Below are 6,174 nucleotides of genomic sequence, written 5' to 3' on the forward strand. Positions count from 1 at the left end.
AGATGTTGATATAAAAATATTATACTGTAAGATATCGTAATCCACTTTATCGATGTATGAGAAGTGTGCTCTTACAATGGAATCTGTGTCTACATATGCATTCATCCAGTGTGCCGCTTAAATTGCCTATCGATTTCCATAATGATTTCCATAGTTTCCTTTTATCTTAAACTGACGAAATCTTCTCGGGTTATTGGCTGAGTTATGTCGTTGTGTTGTCACTACGTTTGGGCAAGTTCGCAATACGGCTTATTCGAGCAAAGTCTCGGGTTCGTGTCCAGTTCGTTCAGCCTCTGGAACGCAGACTTCGCCGCCTAACACCCATCACGTGTCTCCGGGAGACATGTTCAGTGCGGTAGCAGGTGGGAGGGGGCGTGGAAGGAGGGGTGCAGAATGGGTGATGGGAGGAGGACACAGCATGAGCGGTTGCTCGGTGGTGTGAAGGGTTTTCCGGTTGTCGAATCCAGGGTATTGCCTGTTTATTTGCCGCGGCGTGTCTTTGGCACGCTACTGACCCATCCGTCGGGTCCTCGGCAGAGAAGTGCTGTCCAGCGACTATAAAGGAAGGAACTTTGCCTGAAAATGTCGTGTAGGAAACTCGTCGAAACGTTGCCACAGCACGATGACATGGCTCGGCTGAGAATGCTCGAGAAACTTTCTGCAGTAAAATTCGATGAGGAAGCTTGCTTTCCCGTATAAAATTTCAACTGAATGATGGTCTGGTTCCTGTGACTAGTTCACTGCGTGTATCTTTCGCTCTCGAAAAAGAAACCGTCTTAAAGTTGTCATCCTCAACCGTCCTTCCTTCATAATCTCTGGCGGGCGATGCTCTGAGGAAGCGGTCAACGCGCCCTAATGGTACCTTGTGGGTTACTACTGCAACAGACATGACGAATAGACCGCTCGTAACAGACAAAACGAATGGTCGTCTGGTTCATGTCGAAACACAATACATATTTCTGTCAATAATTGGTCGAAAACACACGTGCTATGTTTTAACTGCCGATATTCACTAGATGCTAGAAAAGATGTGAAAGAGGTACCTCACGCGTGCCGCCCGTAAATAACAAATAGATAGCCTACCCAGCTGTGTTTCAGTAAGTGTGGCGCGCATATTTAAAAAGTTCTGCAAAAATGGCTCTGAGCACTATGGGACTTAACTTCTGAGGTCATCAGTCCCCTAGAACTTACAACTACCTAATCCTAACTAACCTAAAGACGTCACACACACCCATGCCCGAGGCAGGATTCGAACCTGCCACCGTAGCGGTCGCGCGGTTCCAGACTGTAACGCCTAGAACCGCTTGTCCACCACGGCCAAAGTTCTGCAGTTTGGCGTACTATCTTCATAGTGATAGTTCGACAAGAGCATCTTTTCAAGGGTGTGCCAGAAACCGAAACCGAACATTAGCATTTTATTCATCTTTCCTTCTTCGCTTTAATTTCTGTTAATTGTCTGAAATACATCATTGTCACTACAGTTCGAACAGATTTAATAAATAGATTGCCTACACTATGCTTGTCCTTCCTCTGGTAGAATATTGCTGCAAGGTATGGGATGCCTACCAGACAGGACTTACAGGAGGAGATAGAAAAAGTTCAAAGAATGGCAGCACGTTTTGTATTATAGCGAAATAGGCGCGAGCGTGTCGTGGATATGATATGCAGCCATTAAAATAAAGACGTTATTCGTTGCGGCAAAATCTTTTACGAAATTTCAATCTCCAACTTACTCCTCCGAAGCGCCGCCCGGTTAGCCGTGCGGTCTAACGCACTGCTTTCCGGGCGGGAAGGCGTGCCGGTCCCTGGCACGAATCCGCCCGGTCGATTAGTGTCGAGGTCCGGTGCGCCGGTCAGTCTGTGGATGGTTTGTAAGGCGGTTTTCCATCTGCCTCGCTGGATGCGGACTGGTTCCGCTTATTCCGTCTCAGTTACACTATGTCGGCGATTGCTATGAAAAACACTATTCCACGTAAGCGTACACAATATTTACTCTAACACGCAAACATTGGGGTTACATTCATCTGGTGTAAGACGTTCCCGGGGAGGGTGGGGGGGGGGGGGGGAGAGGCGGAAGGGGGGGGGGGAATCCACTGGGGGCCGAACCGCACAATAACTCTGGGTTCGGTGTGGGGCGACGGTGAGGTGGGTGGACTGCTGTAGTTTGTTGGGCGGTTGTGAACCACTGAAGGCTACGGCGGGGACGAAGCCTCTCCGCCGTTTCCAGGTCCCCGGTTCCATACAATACAATACTCCTACGATTGAGAAAAGATTTTATTGGCGACCACCTACAGAGAGAGAAACGATCATTAATCAAAATAAGAGAAATCAGAGCCCGCACGGAAAGAATTAAATGTTCATTAACGTGCGCATTGTTCGATAGTGGAACTATGGAGAATTAGACTGAAGACAGCTCTATGAACCCTCTGCCAGGCACTTACATGTGTATTGCAGAGTAGTCACGTAGATGCAGATCTGATTCGCCCCAGATGCCTTTCCATTGTTATCCGATTTTGGTTCATTTTCTATTTCGTGATCACTCATCTGAATATTTGCCATTTCGGTATTCTTGTAATGACTGAAAGCAGGAAATGCATTAAGATGTACCGCAGTGGAGCAATTTCGGACCACCGAGTTCAGTATTTCGCCCATCTCTCTGTCATCTCCGATCTGGTGTCAGAGTGGCCCTTTTAACGTGAACGTTTCGTCAGGTCCACAGAGACCATTGGAACTTAGCGAAACATTGCACTTCCAGCTATGATAATTCATATTAGTCATTCCTACAGCTGGCATATGTGTCGGTGTCGAAATATAACCCACCGGTTGAGTTGGCGCTATGCGGAAGACAGTGGTTTAGTATTACAGGTGCACGAGGTTCGAATCCGTATCTGAGCAACCAAATCAAGATTTTATGTAGTATTCCGAAACCAAACATTGTGAACAGCAGAATTCTTTCTTTGAAATGAGACACTTAAAGTAGTAAAGGAAGTTTGCTATTTGGGGAGCAAACTAACTCAAAATGGTTGAAATGGCTCTGAGCACTATGGGACTTAACTACTTTGGTCATCAGTCCCCTAGAACTTACAACTACTTAAACCTAACTAACCTAAGGACATCACACACATCCATGCCCGAGGCAGGATTCGAACCTGCGACCGTAGCAGTCCCGCGGTTCCGGACTGCGCGCCTAGAACCGCTAGACCACCGCGGCCGGCAGCAAACTAACTGATGATGGTCGAAGTAGAGAGGATATAAAATGTAGACTGGCAATGGCAAGGAAAGCGTTTCTGAACAAGAGAAATTAGTTAACATCGAGTATAGATTTAAGCGTCAGGAAGTCGTTTCTGAAAGTATTTGTATGGAGTGTAGCAATGTATGGAAGTGAAACATGGACGAGAAATAGCTTAGACAAGAAGAGAATAGAAGCTTTCGAAATATAGTGCTACAGAAGAATGCTGAAGATTAGATGGGTAGATCACATAACTAATGAGGAGGTATTGAATAGAATTAGGGAGAAGAGGAGTTTGTGGCACAACTTGACTGGAAGAAGGGATCGGTTGGTAGGACATGTTCTGAGGCATCAAGGGATCACCAATTTAGTACTGGAGGGCAGCGTGGAGGGTAAAAATCGTAGACGGAGACCAAGAGATGAATACGCTAAGCAGATTCAGAAGGATGTAGGCTGTAGTAGGTACTGGGAGATGAAGAAGCTTGCACAGGATAGAGTAACATGGAGAGCTGCATCAAACCAGTCTCAGGACTGAAGACCACAACAACAATAGTTTTCCAACCCGAATGTCGCTAATGACTTCACTGTCAATGGGGTGTTAAATTACGATCCGCCATCCTTGTGGCCAGACAACCATTAGGTGCCTCTTGTATTCCAGGGGCATGTTTCAATGATCCGATGTATTTTAAACTCACTTTTAAAGGAAAAGGCAACGGTCTTGCCGCAGTGGAAACACCGGGTCCCATCAGATCACCGAAGTTAAGAGCTGTCGGGCATGGCCAGAACTCGGATGGGTGACCATCCGGGCCGCCATGCGCTGTTGCCATTTTTCGGGGTGCACTCAGCCTCGTGATACCAATTGAGAAGCTACTCGACCGAATAGTAGCGGCTCCGACCAAAGAAAACCATCTTAACGACCGGGAGAGCGGTGTGCTGACCACACGCCCCTCCTATCCGCTTCCTCGGCTGAGGTTTACGCGGCGGTCGGATGGTCCCGATGGGCCACTTGTGGCCTAAAGACGCAGTGCTTTTTGAAGGAAAAGCTACAAAAATCTGCTGATGCTTCCAACATGTCTGCTTGTTCATCGCCATTTAGCTTGTGTTAATAATCGAGCAAGACAAGATAGCTACTGATTACGGAAAACGATACATTGACGACGACAAAGACGTACAAAGAAATCGATAATTCGAAGCAATTCTGACAACAGATTCAGCCTTAACTTATCACACAATTAAGGAATTCGTGACTCGCAGATTTGAATGATTTTACACAGTTACGGGCCAGAGTAGAGGAAGTAAAATGAATGTAAATGTCGTGTAACTAGGGCCTCTCGTCGAGGAATCAAGCAGCATATTGCTCCCTCCTTCCGTCCTACGTATACCTCGCGAAGAGACCATGAGGATAAAATCAGAGAGGTTAGAGCCCACACAGAGGTATACCGTCGATCTTTCTTTCCACGAACAATACGAGACTGAAATGGAAGGGAGTGTGGTGTCACCGCCAGACACCACACTTGCTAGATGGTAGCCTTTAAATCGGCCGCGGTCCGTTAGTATACGTCGGACCCGCGTGTCGCCACTATCAGTGATTGCAGACCGAGCGCCGCCACACGGCAGGTCTAGTCTAGAGAGACTCACTAGCACTCGTCCCAGTTGTACAGCCGACTTTGCTAGCGATGGTTCACTGACTACATACGCTCTCATTTGCAGAGACGACAGTTTAGCATAGCCTTCAGCTACGTCATTTGCTACGACCTGGCAAGGTGCCATATTCATCAAGAATGTATTCTGAACAGATAATAATGTAAATCATATACCGGCAAAAGCGACGTTCATCATTAATGGATTAAAGTTAAGTATCAAACTAATTACGTCCGCTTTCTGAATTCTAATTCCTTGTCATGTTTCAGACCTCATGTCAGTATAGTCCTTCCCTCCTCACGCCAGCCTGCGTAAGCTAAAACGCGTGCATTTCTGCCTCCACTAGTAACACGGTGTTGGCTCTTCTGCCAACACAACAGGGAGAACCGATAGAGGTACTCAAGGTACCCTCAGCCACACACCGTCAGGTGGCTTGCGGAGTATGGATTTGACGCCACTTCGGCGACTTGTGCGTCGATGGGGATTAAATGATGATAATTAGGACAACACAACACCCAGTCCCTGAGCGGAGAAAATCTCCGACCCAGCAGGGAATCGAACCCGGGCCCTTAGGAGTGACAGTCTGTCGCGCTGACCACTCAGCTACCGGGGGCGGAATAGTGGAGGAAGTGCAAAGATGTAAAATAAGAAGGTATATGCAAATGCAAAAATATTGAGGATAAATATATACAGCGTACTCCGTCAGCCCATAAAGTGTAGTGACACGATTAATTCTGACAAGAGTGTACTGAAGTCCTATGTGATGGAAAGGCACTATCTCTAAATGTAGCAGGAGAGGATGTGGAAGTTGATGTGCGCAAAGTAGACGATCCAATAATGTGCTCACTGCTTTACAGCGCAATGAAAGATCTAAAGTCAAACGAGTCAGTAGGAGTTACGAGATACTTTCAGAGTTCCTAAAATCGGTAGCAGGTTCAGGAATTGAAAAATTGTGTTGGTGTCAAAAATGTCTGACACATGTGACTTACCATCGGTTTTGGAAAAGCGTTATCATCGCATTAATGAAAATGGTACCTGAGGGTGTATGAGAAAACTATTGAAAGATAATTCTAATACGAAATTATTTTACACTAAGGTGAGAAAAGTCACGGGATAGCGATACGTACATATACAGATGGCGATAGTATTGCGTACACAATGTATTAATAGAGCAATGCATTGGCGGGGTGTCATTTGTTCTCAGGTGGTTCATGTGAAAAAGTTTCCGATGTGATTGCTGCCGCACGACTGGAATCAAACAGACTTTGAACGCGGAATGGTAATTTGAGCTAAATGTATTCGAA

At 46.4% G+C, this 6,174-nt stretch overlaps 1 pseudogene; it reads left to right on the forward strand.

Moving 5' to 3' along the window:
• Nucleotides 1–3,937: 3,937 nt before the first annotated feature.
• On the forward strand, nucleotides 3,938–4,055 carry LOC124617011 (annotated as a pseudogene).
• The last annotated feature ends 2,119 nt before the right edge of the window (nucleotides 4,056–6,174 follow it).

Source organism: Schistocerca americana, chromosome 5 (genome assembly GCF_021461395.2).
Source record: "Schistocerca americana isolate TAMUIC-IGC-003095 chromosome 5, iqSchAmer2.1, whole genome shotgun sequence".
NCBI lineage: Eukaryota > Metazoa > Arthropoda > Insecta > Orthoptera > Acrididae > Schistocerca > Schistocerca americana.